This window comes from Orcinus orca, chromosome 2 (assembly GCF_937001465.1).
Source record: "Orcinus orca chromosome 2, mOrcOrc1.1, whole genome shotgun sequence".
Lineage (NCBI taxonomy): Eukaryota > Metazoa > Chordata > Mammalia > Artiodactyla > Delphinidae > Orcinus > Orcinus orca.
In genome coordinates this window covers 7,667,985-7,683,272 of record NC_064560.1, presented here as the reverse complement: position 1 = coordinate 7,683,272, position 15,288 = coordinate 7,667,985, and the positions used below count along the sequence as shown (strand labels likewise).

The following is a 15,288-nucleotide window of genomic DNA, read 5'->3' as shown; positions in this document are numbered from 1 at the left end:
GTGGATAAAAGGGAACCCTCTTGCACTGTTGGTGGGAATGTAAATTGATACAGTCACTATGGAGGAGAGTATAGAGCTTCCTTAAAAAACTAAAAATAGAGCTACCATATGACCCAGCAATCCCACTACTGGGCATATACCCTGAGAAAACCATAATTCAAAAAGAGTCATGTAGGGCTTCCCTGGTGGCACAGTGGTTAAGAATCTGCCTGCCAATGCAGGGGACATGGGTTCGAGCCCTGGTCCAGGAAGATCCCACATGCTGCAGAGCAACTAAGGCCATGCACTGCAACTACTGAGCCTGCGCTCTAGAGCCCATGAGCCACACCTACTGAAGCCTGCGTGCCACAACTACGGAAGCCCACGTGCCTAGAGCCCATGCTCCACAACAAGAGAAGCCACTGCAGTGAGGAGCCCGCACACTGCAATGAAGAGTAGCCCTTGCTCGCCACAACTAGAGAAGGCCCAGGCACAGCAACAAAAACCCAATGCAGCCCAAAATAATAAATAAATAAAATAAATTTATTAAAAAAATAAAGAGTCATGTACCACAATGTTCATTGCAGCTCTATTTACAATAGCCAGGACATGGAAGCAACCTAAGTGTCCATCGACAGATGAATGGATAAAGAAGATGTGGTACATACATACAATGGAATATTACTCCACCATAAAAAGAAACTAAACTGAGTTATTTGTAGTGAGGTGGATGGACCTAGAGTCTGTCATACAGAGTGAAGTAAGTCAGAAAGAGAAAAACAAATACTTTATGCTAACACATATATATGGAATCTAAAAAAACAAAAATGGTTCTGAAAAACCTAAGGGCAGGACAGGAATAAAGATGCAGACCTAGAGAATGGACTTGAGGATGCAGGGAGGGAGAAGGGTAAGCTGGGACAAAGTGAGAGAGCGGCATGGCCTTATGTATACTACCAAATGTAAAATAGATAGCTAGTGGGAAGCAGCCGCATAGCACAGGGAGATCAGCTCGGTGCTTTGTGACCACCTAGATGGGTGGGATAGGGAGGGTGGGAGGGAGACGTGAGAGGGAGGAGATATGGGGATATATGTTTATGCATAGCTGATTCACTTTGTTATAAAGCAGAAACTAACACACCATTGTAAAGCGATTATACTCCAATAAAGATGTTAAAAAAAAAAGAATATAGCTGTGCTCAGTTACAACCTTCTTGTTTACTCTTAAGAACATCTTACAATATTGGGTTCGGGATATCTTTGCATTAAATCGTTTTTTATTTAAATAATCAGCACCTGGTAAAAAAAAAATTTAAGCTAACTAAGAAGACAGTGAGGCATTTCCTCCCTCCCTCCCTCCCTCCCTTCTTTCCTTCCTCACTGTGTGGCTTGCAAGATCTCAGTTCCCCGACCAGGGATTGAATACAGGCCATGGCAGTGAAAGCCCAGAATCCTAACCACTAGGCTACCAGGGAACTCGTGAGAGAGGCATTTTCTTGATGTTCTGTGACTTAATCTACATTTCTTAAAACGTACTTTATAAGTGGTTAGCAGGGGTAAAATTAACCCACTGTGGCCTGGAATTGACCAATATCATGGCATTTCTATAATCTTTTCAGTGGAACTCTTATGGCTGTTACTTAATAATTAGCTTAATAAGTACATTTATAATTAACTTTTACATTAATTAATTAATCATGTATTATTTTGTTTGTTACTTTACCCAGTCACTTGTCATAAAAATCATAAAGAAACCTATCATACTGATCAGGTTAGGACAGGCTATCGTACAGGAACAAACAAATCCTGATTTTTATTTTTTTACTTGAGAGTTATGTTTTATTCCATGGACAAATCTGAGGACTTAAGCCCGGGACACAACGTCTCAGATAACTCTAGAGACTGACCCTAACAACTCTTGATACCTAAAAAAATCTGATAAAATAATATTTTTTGATTTTTGTTTTTCTCATGCAAAGCCCTATGCAGTTCAGGTAACCTACCCCCATCCTGTTGCTACGCCATCAGAAAAGCATGGTTTCCTACAGCCAAGTTGCTGTAGGCAGAAGTAAAGAGATGGAGAAGGTGTACCTACTCTTAACTGCCTCAGCTGAAAAGGGACAAGTATCACTTCCTCTCCCAGGCTATTGGCCAGAAATAGTCACATGATCCGACCTTGCTTTCAAAGGATGCTGGGAAATTGAGGGGAGCACATGGGACCTTTGCTCAGGGCTAACTGTCTTTGCCACTCCATCACCTTCATTCCTTTCACTGACTTCCTTTGCCTTCATATCGTGAAAGATGAACGGATGGAAGTAGACATAAAAGTGATCTGCAGCTAAGCTATCCAAGCCACCTTCTTCCTAACACCTCCACTGCTGTTCTGCCACGTTGCAGCTCTGGAATTTTCTGAGGGCAGGTTCATTTGCTCTAAGACAGTCTCTCAAGGTTTCCTAAAACAACTAAACTCCATTGAAGTCATGGCAATCTCAGTGACTGGCACTTTGAAGCCACCTCATTTGTCTTTCCATGAAGGATTTAGCTTTGGGATGGTTGATAATGTGGACTCACTCAAAGCTTACACCTTCAAAAGTGGCTGGAGGGCTTCCCTGGTGGCGCAGTGGTTGAGAGTCCACCTGCTGATGCAGGGGACACGGGTTCATGCCCCAGTCTGGGAGGATCCCACATGCCGCAGAGCGGCTGGGCCCATGAGCCATGGCCGCTGGGCCTGCATGTCCAGTGCCTGTGCTCTGCAGCGGGAGAGGCCACAGCAGTGACAGAACCGTGTACTGCAGGGGAAAAAAAAAAAAACTTTATAAAAAAAAAAAAGTGGCTTGAATGCCAACTTCTCAGTTATGTTTGACGTTAATATATTAATCAATTTAACTGGCAAATATTTTACTCAACTAGTCATCTCAGGCACTGAAACACCTTCCTATTATTTTTCTTTTTGTCCCAGGTTTCTTTTTTATTTATTCCTTTATACAGCAGGTTCTTATTAGTCATCCATTTAATACACATCAGTGTATACATGTCAATCCCAATCTCCCAATTCATCACACCACCACCTCCACCAGCTGCTGCTTTCCACCCTTGGTGTCCATATGTTTGTTCTCTACATCTGTGTCTCAATTTCTGCCCTGCAAACCAGTTCATTTGTACCATTTTTGTAGGTTCCACAAATATGCGTTAATATGCAGTATCTGTTTTTCTCTTTCTGACTTACTTCACGCTGTGAGAGTCACTAGATTCATCCACATACAAATGACCCAATTTCGTTCCTTTTTATGGCTGAGTAATATTCCATTGTATACATGTACTGCATCTTCTTTATCCTTTCGTCTGTCAATGGGCATTTAGGTTGCTTCCATGACCTGGCTATTGTAAATAGTTCTGCAATGAACATTGGGGTGCATATGTCTTTTTGAATTATGGTTTTCTCTGGGTATATGCCCAGTAGTGGGATTGCTGGGTCATATGGTAATTCTATTTTTTGTTTTTTAAGGAACCTCCATACTGTTCTCCATAGTGGCTGTATCAATTTCCATTCCCACCAACAGTGCAAGAGGGTTCCCTTTTCTCCACACCCTCTCCAGCATTTGTTGTTTGTAGATTTTCTGATAATGCCCATTCTAACTGGTGTGAGGTGATACCTCATGGTAGTTTTGATTTGCATTTCTCTAATAATTAGTGATGTTGAGCAGCTTTTCATGTGCTTCTTGGCCATCTGCATGTCTTCTCTGGAGAAGTGTCTATTTAGGTCTTCTGCCCATTTTTGGATTGGGTTGTTCTTTTAATATTGAGCTGCATGAGCTGTTTATATATTTTGGAGACTAATCCTTTGTCCATTGATTCATTTGCAAATATTTTCTCCCATTCTGAGTGTTGTCTTTTCACCTTGCTTGTAGTTTCCTTTGCTTTGCAAAAGCTTTTAAGTTTCATTAGGTACCATTTTTTTATTTTTGTTTTTACTTCCATTACTCTAGGAGGTGGATCAAAAAAGATCTTGTTGTGATTTAGGTCAAAAGAGTGTTTCTCCTATGTTTTCCTCTAAGAGTTTTATAGTGTCTGGTCTTACATTTAGGTGTCTAATCCATTTTGAGTTTATTTTTGTGTATGGTGTTAGGGAGTGTTCTAATTTTATTCTTTTACATGTAGCTAGCTGTCCAGTTTTTCCAGCACCACTAATTGAAGAGACTGTCTTTTCTCCATTGTATATCCTTGCCTCCTTTGTCATAGATTAGTTGACCATAGGTGCATGGGTTTATCTCTGGGCTTTCCATCCTGTTCCATTGATATATATTTCTGTTTTTGTGCCAGTACCATATTGTCTTGATTGCTGTAGCTTTGTAGTATAGTCTGAAGTCAGGGACTGTGATTCCTCCAGCTCCATTTTTTTCCCTCAAGACTTCCTTGGCTATTCGGGGTCTTTTGTGTCTCCATACAAATTTTAAGATTTTTTGTTCTAGTTCCGTAAAAAGTGCCATTGGTAATTTGACAGGGATTGCATTGAATCTTTAGATTGCTTTCGGTAGTATAGTCATTTTCACAATATTGATTCTTCCAATCCAAGAACATGGTATATCTCTCCATCTGTTGGCATCATCTTTAATTTCTTTCAAAGGGTCTTATAGTTTTCTGCATACAGGTCTTTTGTCTCCCTAGGTACGTTTATTCCTAGGTATTTTACTCTTTTTGTTGCAGTGGTAAATGGGAGTGTTTCCTTAATTTCTCTTTCAGATTTTTCATCATTAGTGTATAGGAATGCAAGAGATTTCTGTGCATTAAGTTTGTATCCTGAAACTTCACCAAATTCGTTGATTAGCTCTAGTCGTTTTCTGGTGGCGTCTTTAGGATTCTCTATGTATAGTATCGAGTCATCGAAAACAGTGAGAGTTTTACTTCTTCTTTTCCAATTTGTATTCCTTTTATTTCTTTTTCTTCTCTGATTGCCGTGGCTAGAACTTCCAAAACTATGTTGAATAATAGTGGCGAGAGTGGAACCCTTGTCTTGTTCCTGATCTTAGAGGAAATGCTTTCAATTTTTCACCACTGAGAATGATGTTTGCTGTGGGTTTGTCATATATGGCCTTTATTATGTTGAGGTACGTTCCCTCTATGCCAACTTTCTGGAGAGTTTTTATCATAAATGGGTGTTGAATTTTTCAAAAGCTTTTTCTGCATGTACTGAGATGATCATATGGTTTTTATTCTTCAATTTGTTAATATGGTGTATCACACTGATTGATTTGCGTATTGAAGGATCCTTGCATCCCTAAGATAAATCCCACTTGATCATGGTGTATGATCCTTTTAATGTGTTGTTGGATTCTGTTTGCTAGTATTTTGTTGAGGATTTTTGCATCTGTATTCATCAGTGATATTGGTCGGTAATTTTCTTTTTTTGTAGTAACTTTGTCTGGTTTTGGTATCAGGGTGATGGTGGCCTCATAGAATGAGTTTGGGAGTGTTCTTTCCTCTGCAAGTTTTTGGAAGAGTTTGAGAAGGATGGGTGTTAGCTCTTCTCTAAATGTTTGATAGAATTCACCTGTGAAGCCATCTGGTCCTGGACTTTTGTTTGTTGGAAGATTTTTAATCACAGTTTCAATTTCACTAATTGTGATTGGTCTGTTCATATTTTCTATATCTTCCTGGTTCACTCTTGGAAGGTTATACCTTTCTAAGAATTTGTCCATTTCTTCCAGGTTGTCCATTTTATTGGCATAGAGTTGCTTGTAGTAGTCTCTTAGGATGCTTTGTATTTCTGCGATGTCTGTTGTAACTTCTCCTTTTTCATTTCTAATTTTATTGATTTGAGTCTTCTCCCTCTTTTTCTTGATGAGTCTGGCTAATGTTTTATCAATTTGGTTTATCTTCTCAAAGAACCAGCTTTTAGTTTTATTGATCTCTGCTGTTTTCTTTGTTCCTATTTCATTTGTTTCTGCTCTGATCTTTATGATTTCTTTCCTTCTGCTAACTTGGGGTTTTGTTTGTTCTTCTTCCTCTAGTTCCTTTAGATGTAAGGTTAGATTGTTTATTTGCGATTTTTCTTGTTTCTTGAGGTAGGCTTTTATTGCTATAAACTTCCCTCTTAGATCGCTTTTGTTGCATCGCATAGGTTTTGGATCATCGTGTTTTCATTGTCATGTGTCTCTAGGTATTTTTTGACTTCCTCTTTGATTTCTTCAGTGATCTCTTGGTTATTTAGTAACGTATTGTTTAGCCCCCATGTGTTTGTGTTTTTTACGTTTTTTCCCTGTAATTGATTTCTAATCTCATAGCGTTGTGGTCAGAAAAGATGCTTGATCTGATTTCAATTTTCTTAAATTTACTGAAGTTTGATTTGTGACCCACGATGTGATCTATCCTGGAGAATGTTCTGTGTGCACTTGAAAAGAAAGTGTATTCTGTTGTTTTTGGATGGAATGTCCTATAAATATCAATTAAATCTACCTGGTCTATTGTGCACTTTTAAAGCTTGTGTTTACTTATTAATTTTCTGTTTGGATGATCTGTCCATTGGTGTAAGTGAGGTGTTAAAGTCTCCCACTATTTTTGTGTTACTGTCGATTTCCTCTTTTATAGCTGTTAGCAGTTGCCTTATATATTGAGGTGCTCCTATGTTGGGTGCATATATATATATGATTGTTGTATCTTCTTCTTGGATCGATCCCTTGATCATTATGTAGTGTCCTTCCTTGTCTCTTGTAACATTCTTTATTTTAAAGTCTACTTTATCTGATATGAGTATTGCTACTCCAGCTTTATTTTGATTTCCATTTGCATGGAGTATCTTTTTCCATCCCCTCACTTTCAGTCTGAATGTGTCCCTAGGTCTGAAGTGGGTCTCTTGTAGGCAGCATATATATGGGTCTTGTTTTTGTATCCATTCAGCGAGCCTGTGTCTTTTGGTTGGAGCATTTAATACATTCACGTTTAAGGTAATCATCAATATGTATGTTCCTATTACCATTTTCTTAATTGTTTTCGGTTTGTTCCTGTAGGCCCTTTTCTTCTCTTGTGTTTCCCACTTAGAGAAGTTCCTTTAGCAGTTGTTTTAAAGCTGGTTTGGTGGTGCTGAATTCTCTTAGCTTTTGCTTTTCTGTAAAGGTTTTGATTTCTCCATTGAATCTGACTGAGATCCTTGCTGGGTTGAGTAATCTTGGTTGTAGGTTCTTCCCTTTCATCACTTTAAGTACATCATGCCACTCCCTTCTGGTTGTAGAGTTTCTGCTGAGAAATCAGCTGTTAACTTTATGGGAGTTCCCTTGTATGTTATTTGTCATTTTTCCCTTGCTGCTTTCAATAATTTTACTTTGTCTTTAATTTTTGCCAATTTGATTACTATGTGTCTCAGCGTGTTCCTCCTTGAGTTTATCCTGTATGGGACTCTCTGTGCTTCCTGGATTTGGGTGGCTACTTCCTTTCCCATGTTAGGGAAGTTTTCAACTATAATCTCTTCAAATATTTTCTCCGGTCCTTTCTCTCTCTCTTCTCCTTCTAGGACCCCTATAATGCGAATGTTGTTGCATTTAATATTGTCCCAGAGGTCTCTTAGGCTGTCTTCATTTCTTTTCATTCTTTTTTCTTTATTCTGTTCCGTACCAGTGAATTCCACCATTCTGTCTTCCAGATCACTTATCCATTCTTCTGCCTCAGTTATTCTGTTATTGATTCCTTCTAGTGTATTTTTCATTTCAGTTATTGTGTTGTTCATCTCTTTGTTTTTTTATTTAATTCTTCTAGATATTTGTTAAACATTTCTTGCATCTTCTCGATCTTTGCCTCCACTTTTTTTCTGAGGTTCTGGATCATCTTCACTATCATTATTCTGAATTCTTTTTCTAGAAGGTTGCCTATCTCCACTTCATTTAGTTTTTTTTCCTGAGGTTTTATCTTGTTCCTTCATGTGTTACATAGCCCTCTGCCTTTTCATCTTGTCTATCTTTCTGTGAATGTGGTTTTTGTTCCACAGGCTGCAGGATTGTAGTTCTTCTTGCTTCTGCTGTCTGCCCTCTGGTGCGTGAGGGTATCTAAGAGGCTTGTGCAAGTTTCCTAATTCTATTATTTTTTTTTTTAAACACACCTCTCCTGGGGGCAAGGAAGTAACCAATTTTGCCACCATAGAGAGCTATGGTGATTTGAAGTTACACAGCCAGATGGAGAAATGCCAGTTAAGGATTCCCTGCTATAGCGACTTCCCTGGCGGTGCAGTTCTTAAGCATCTGTCAGTGTGGGGGACACAGGTTCGAGTCCTGGTCTGGGAAGACCCCATATGCTGCAGAGCAACTAAGCCCGTGCACCACATCCAGTGATCCCGTGCTCTAGAGCCCACGAGACACAGCTACTTAGCCCGTGTGCCACAAATACTGAAGCCTACGCACCTAGAGCCCATGCTCCGCAACAAGAGAAGCCACCTCGGTGAGAAGCCCTTACACCACAACGAGGAGTAGCCCCGCTCACCACAACTAGAGAAAGCCTGCGTGCAGCAATGAAGACCCAATGCAGCCAAAAATAAATAAATAAATAAATAAATTTAAAAAATAAGATTCCCTGTATTCACCTGATCTGTGTTCAAGTACTCAATTGTAGGTTCTTCCGTTTCATCACTTTCATCTTTATTTTAAAGTCTACTTTATCTCAAGTAGATTGTCAAGTACTCAATTGTCATTTCTTAGTCATAACACTGGCTCACAACAATATTCAAGAAAACTTATTTTGCAAATGAAATGTTGATATAAGTGATATTAAACCTATCAGCTCACAGAGATGGCAATTTTTTTTTTTTTTTGAGTGAATGAAATTAGCAATCTTCCCTGTTCACCTTTTCAAATTAAAACAAAGCTTAGGGAGTTCCATGGCAGTCCAGTGGTTAGGACTCGGCACTTTCACTGCCTTGGCCCGGGTTCAATCCCTGGTCGGGGAAATAAGGTCCCTCAAGCCATGAGGTGTGGCCAAAAAATAAAAATAAATAAAATAGGGCTTAGAGTCAAGGTAGAAGTGAATTGTAACCTTTTCATAGATCTTCCAGATCCAAACACTACACACAGATGTGGCAAGAGTCTTGGTGGGACCTAATCTCTACAGACCTTCAGCTTGGGGCTCTGGGTGGTCCGAGTTGACTCCAGGATTCTTATTTGAAGTAGGACTCCATGTCCTCTGGATGAATGCAGATGGGACTTTGGGTCCTTTGATTAAAATTTCTGGATATCAAGATTCAGTTTGGCAGCTGAATCCCAAACGGGTTCCTACCCCTCACCTTTGGTCTTGGCACTGGAATTTCAGTTTCCAGGTTGACATCCTTCTCTCCCTTAAGCTTTAGTCTTGATTTTCCTGTTTCCCACAGTCACTGGTAGGACACTTCCTGCTCTGGTCAACCCTTCAAAATCCAACTTCTGACTCCAGCTTCTGGCCAGTGCCAGGCAGTTCCACCTCCTCTCCATGAGGGGATGGTCTGATTTCCTGGGTGTCAGGCTCTCTGTCCCATCCTGGGCACATGGAGACTGTCAAGAAAACCTTGCATGCATCACTGACCTCCCAGACTTATGTTCATAGCACTGAGACTAACTGAACGACACTTAATGGTGATTGCCAAAGTCTCAACCTCTCCCAATAAGATTAAAGAAAATAAAACCCACCTAAGCTTTATAAGGTGAGTATTAAAAATGTACAATGTCTTATGGCATAGACAGACAAAATATCAGGAAGTGTGTACAGCAATACTGCCTTTCTTTTTAGCCAAAATATTCAAACACAAGTGGTATTTCCATCATCAGCCACCTGGTTAGTGGCCGTTTGAACATGCTGAACCTATTCAAAGATGTCAGGCAACCCAAAGAAGGGGAATATAGAAAGGAAACACAAAGAAAAATGTCCAAGAGCAGAGAATCAAGCCAATTTACACTTTCATATAATACTTAAGCTGTTTCTGTGTGTTTTGAAGTTTTGCCTTGTCTTATATACAACCAGACTGCCATTAGATGATAAAGGTGGTTAAATGCAAACATCTCTGTATTTAGGTAAAAACTGAAGCCTTTTCCATCAGGAGTCCATCCCTGGTCTTTAAAAACACAAAACATCAGAGTGCATCAGGAGACTGAGAATCTGGCCTTGGCCTGCCAGTGTTTGACATTGACCAAGTCAAATGACCTCTAAGGGATTTTTTTTTCCCAGCAGAAAACAGTATTTTATGTTAATCTGTAAGGACCTTTTTGGCTCTAAAATTCATGCCTCAGTGTCATGACCGTGAAACGCTGCCTAAAACACTGCCCTCTGAGTGCTCTGTGTGCTTCCGAGAGCAGAGTACAAGTTCAAAATTACCCAGCTTCACAATCTGGCCCAACGTGGCTCAACTTGAATACTTCCCCTAAGGAGGCTTCCCAAGACCCCCACAAAAAGTCACTTGGAGCAAACCTCACAACCTTCTTTTGCTTTCCTCCCCACCTCTTGGGAAACCCATTCATGGAGAGAGCTCCCTCCAGAATCCCTTATTGAGAAGGCCCCGGCTTCTGGCCTCTCAGCTCAGGAACTCCGTGTCCCCATTTTCAAGGTCCAACTTGCCACTTTGGCCCGCTACCTTTGGCTTCCATTCCTGCCCAGGGAAATTGGAAATTGTCTAAAATTGTGTGAGGAAAGCTGGCCCCTTATCACAGCCCCCCCGCCCCCACAGGCAGGAGGAAAATGCTAGAATCCTCACCTCACCAGAGCCACCCTAGCCAGAGGGTTTTCTTTGCTTTCCATTTATTTTGTGTTTCTCTGTGGTTTTAAGCCTTGCCTTTCATTCCAATGTGATCAGCGGTGTGTCTGCCTCCTCCGTGCTTCCCAGCCCATGTTTCTCACATTTGTGGGTGATGTCAAAGGCCCAGTGTCCCGCCATCCCCAGCCAGATGAGGTTCTCAGGAGAAGCCCTCACAGTCATTAGGGAGGAAGGTCTGAATCTACGTCTGAGCATGAGGAAGGATGGAGAAATCCGGTTTAGAGATGGAGAGAATCCTCTCAGCAAACAAGGAGGCAAGAAGCCCTTTCTACACGTTGTTACTATACTTTCCACTTGGTCTCTCTTTCCAGCCCCTCCTCCCCCTGTGTCAAGCTGCCTACTGAGGATGCTCTCTGTTGATCCATAAGCTCTTCGCCTGCCAGGGAAGGGGCTCCAGCCCAACACGACCCAGGGCTAGGGGAGCTCTGGCATTCGCTGACTTCTCAAGGTCATTTCCTCCCAATGGCCGGAGCTCTGAACCACGAACATTGCAGTTAAGTTCAACACCAAGGGAACACATCATGACGTGATAGGTTTTGAATGGCACCCAATTCCCCCAGCCCAGGTCCCTCAGCCAACATCTGACCTGCCCGCCAACTCAGCTCCCAGCAACAGGACCCTGGGTCCTGTCAATCACTTTTTCTGGTGTTCTAACGAAGGGACCTCTTTGACAGCCTGGAGCCCTAAATTTCAAATCAGTTAGGATGCTCTAAGAATTTGAAATTTTGGATCCCCTGAAAGGAAATCAACTCTGTTGGGTTCCTAGTTTCAGGATGTTCAGTCTAAGGGATAAAGATGAAAAGTGGTCCTTGCTTGAAACTCTGTTTGTAGGGACTTAACCAGTGAGGGCTATATTAACTTATTTCTAGATTTCCTCTCCAGTTTACCCCATTCCTCTAACTCACAAATCATTTCCAAATCAAGGTTTAATTTCTTCCCCACTCTACTGTCCCCAGCACCCAGGGGGTCTCCATCTTCCCCAGTGGGCTATGAGACTAAGGCTCGGAATATGGCTTTAAATCAATTAGTAATTTTTTTTCCAATACAGTTGACCCCAGAACACTGCAGGGGGTTAATCCACATATACAGTCAGCCCTCCATGTCCATGATTCCTCCACATCTGTGGATTGAACCATCTGCGAATCGTGTAGTTCTACAACATTTACTATTGAAAACTACCCACGTAAAAGTGAACCCAGTGCAGTTTAAACCCACTTTATTCAAGGGTCAGCTGGAAAACATTTATCTAAGGTCACCATATTCAACGTGAAAATTCAATCTCCCCACATTCATACAAGTCTGCATCTTAGCTGCTAAACAGCTTTGAACATGTTTATCCTTATAACCTTTCGTTGAAATAAGTAAGTAGGGCCAGACTCCATTTTCTTAGGAACGTAAATGAAGGCACAAAAAAGCGGCATACTTTGAGATGTTTCACATATGAGATGGGGGAAAGAATCCCGCCTGGCCCCAGGCCTGGAGTTTGATGGGGGTCATGCGTTTTCCAGGTGACCACGTGACTGTGTAGTCTGCAGCTCGACCGCGGAGCTCTGCACCTGGCCCAGTAAAGCCATCAATTTCATCCTGTCTGACAAATGTTACAAAGGAGACCTGTAGCAAGGACAGCGGGGGGCAATCTTTATTTTCTGCTATTTTGCATTTAGTTCTGTGTTCTCAGGATGAAATGCATGGATTTCTTTTCTCTCATTAATCTCAGCTGTGCTGTTGGAACTCTCCCCTTCGTCTCTGTACTTCGGTTTACTTGGTGCATCAGGTGGGGGAGACATGGGCATCTCGCAGGGTCCGAGCCATTTCAGGGTGTGCTGAGCACCTGGCCTGGGCCATCGATTGTCTGGCATTGATCTGTGGGTGTTTAGAAAGCATAAACCCAAAGCCACTATCAAAGTAAACTATTTCCTTGAGGAAGTGGGGTTTTTCAGCTTTTATAAACTCAGGTCAAGAATCTGAATTGACTGCTCATAACGTTCTTCACACTTCTTTCAAAATATACAAACAGCTCATACAGCTCAACATCAAAAAAACAAGCAACCCAATCAAAAACTGGGCAGAAGATCTAAATAGACTTTTCTCCAAAGAAGACATATGGATGGCCAAAAAGCACATGAAAAGATGCTCAACATCGCTAATTATTAGAGAAATGCAAATCAAAACTGCAATGAGGTATCACCTCACACCAGCCAGAATGGCCATCATCAAAAAGTCTACAAACAATAAATGCTGGAGAGGGTGTGGAGAAAAGGGAACCCTCCTACACTGTTGGTGAGAATGTAAATTGGTGCAGCCACTATGGGACACAGTATGGAAGTTCCTTAAAAAACTAAAAACAGAGTTACCTTATGATCCTGCAATCTCAGTCCTGGGCACATACCCAGAAAAAAATCACAATTCGAAAAGATACAGGCACCCCAATGTTCATAGCAGCATTATTTACAATAGCCAAGACATGGAAGCAACCTAAATGTCCATCGACAGATGAATGAATAAAGAAGATATGGTATATATATACAATGGAATACTACTCAGCCATAAAAAGAATGAAATAATGCCATCTGAAGCAACATGGATGGACCTAGAGATTATCATACAAAATGAAGTAAGCCAGACAAGGATAAGTATCTTATGATATTGCTTATATGAAAAGAAAGAAAGAGAGAAAGGAAGAAAGGAAGAAAGGAAGGAAAGAAGGAAGGAAGGAAGGAAGGAAGGAAGGAAGGAAGGAAGGAAGGAAGGGAAAGAAAGAAAGAAAGGAAGGAAGGAAGGAAAGGAAAGGAAAGGAAGGACACAAATGAACTTATTTCCAAAACAGAGAGAGACTCACAGACATAGAGAACAAACTTATGGTTACCAAAGGGGAAACAGGGGTAAGGGACAGGATAAATTAGGAGGTTGGGATTAACATATACATACTGCTATATATAAAATAAACAACCAACAAGGATCTACTATATAGCACAGGGAACTATACTCAACATTTTCTGATGGCCTTTGGGGGAAGAGAATCTGAAGTTCCCGAATGAACTTTTTGGCCAACCCCATATATATGACTGAATCACTGTGCTGTACACCTGAAACTAACATGATACTGTATATCAACTATACTTCAATTCCAAAAAAAGAAAGAGACAGTTACTCATCTAGTCAAACTGAATCTCCTTCATTGTGATTTAGAATCACAGAACCAGGCTGTTCTGAGTTTGGAATGGTAGATGGTAATGGTGGTGATGATGATAAGACGTGGGAGTTTACTAGATGCTAGAGTTTACGTGCATTATCTCCTTGATCCTCACGACCCTACGAGAAACAGAGTGTCCATTATCTCCCCCATTTTGAAGAAACTGAGGGTCAAAAATGAAGTCACTTGTTCAAGACGACACAATCTTCCAACCCAGGTCTGCCTGACTCAAGCCCACGTGAGGAACCACGACACATTCTTGCCATCCAGTGTGTGTCCCACACTTTACAGATGAGGAAACTGGAGCCCACAGAGGTGAACTGCCCAATATCACCATGTTAATTGGTGGTAGAGTGAGCAGACCACCCCGGGCTCCTGACAGCTCTTTACCTATCTTCAGTAGAATTTGACCCTCTGGGGACATAACTGGTCATTTATTTTTTAAGGACAACACTGCCTGGGATTGGGGAGTGCAATGTGGTGCTGGGACAAAGCAGAGGGGGAAGGGAGGGAGCTGTCTACGCTCCCTGTAGCCCAACCTGGTGGAAAAGCATCATGACGACTCCCCCTCCTGATGGGTTGGCTTTATTCCATCCTGACCTGGGCCATGCACATTATGAGATTGCTTACGTCTCAGACCTACCACGGTCAAGCCCACCATGTAAGTGACTTGTATGTATAAATAATATCATCTAAATTTACCCAAATCAATTTTTAAATTAAAAAAAAGAATCCTTTCCCAACAGCTCTAGATTTAGCTGTGAAAGTAAGTGGATCCATTCTCTCCTCCTTTCCTGCCAGACTGTGCTCCCAGGGAGGTGTTTCAAAAGATCTAGGCCCATGTATTAAGACTCTGGAAGGTGTGTGAATTGTGGAGAACTTGCAGGCCATTCTCGCGCCTCATTTGAGATCTACTGAGTTAGAAATTGCAAGTTTTGAACTCCTGCTGATAACCAAGTCCAAACTACTTTCTAAAATTTTATTTTTCTTACGGGCTGAATTGTGTTCCCTCAAATTCATATGTGGGAGTCCTCACTCCCAGGACTTCAGAATGTGATGGTATTTGGAGACACGGCCTTTAAAGAGGTAGGTAAGTTAAGATGAGGTCACTAGGATGGGCCCTATTCCAATACAACTGGTGACCTTTTAAGAAGAGGAGATTAGAACATAGACACACACAGAGGGATGACCATGTGAAGATGCCTGGGGAAGATGGCCACCTACAAGCAAAGGAGAGAGGCTTCAGAAGAAACCACCTCTGCTTGATCTTAGGCTTCTAGCCTCCAGGACTGTGAGACCATGAATTTCTGTTGTTTGAATATCACCCAGTCTGTGGTAAAATATACATAACATGAAATTT

General features: G+C 41.3%; 1 protein-coding gene across 3 annotated transcripts in view; it reads right to left on the bottom strand.

Annotated features, from left to right (window-relative positions):
• The window catches only part of FRMD4A (FERM domain containing 4A), a 638,605-nt gene that overhangs the window by 561,488 nt on the left and 61,829 nt on the right, over positions 1–15,288 (bottom strand). The window lies entirely within an intron of this gene.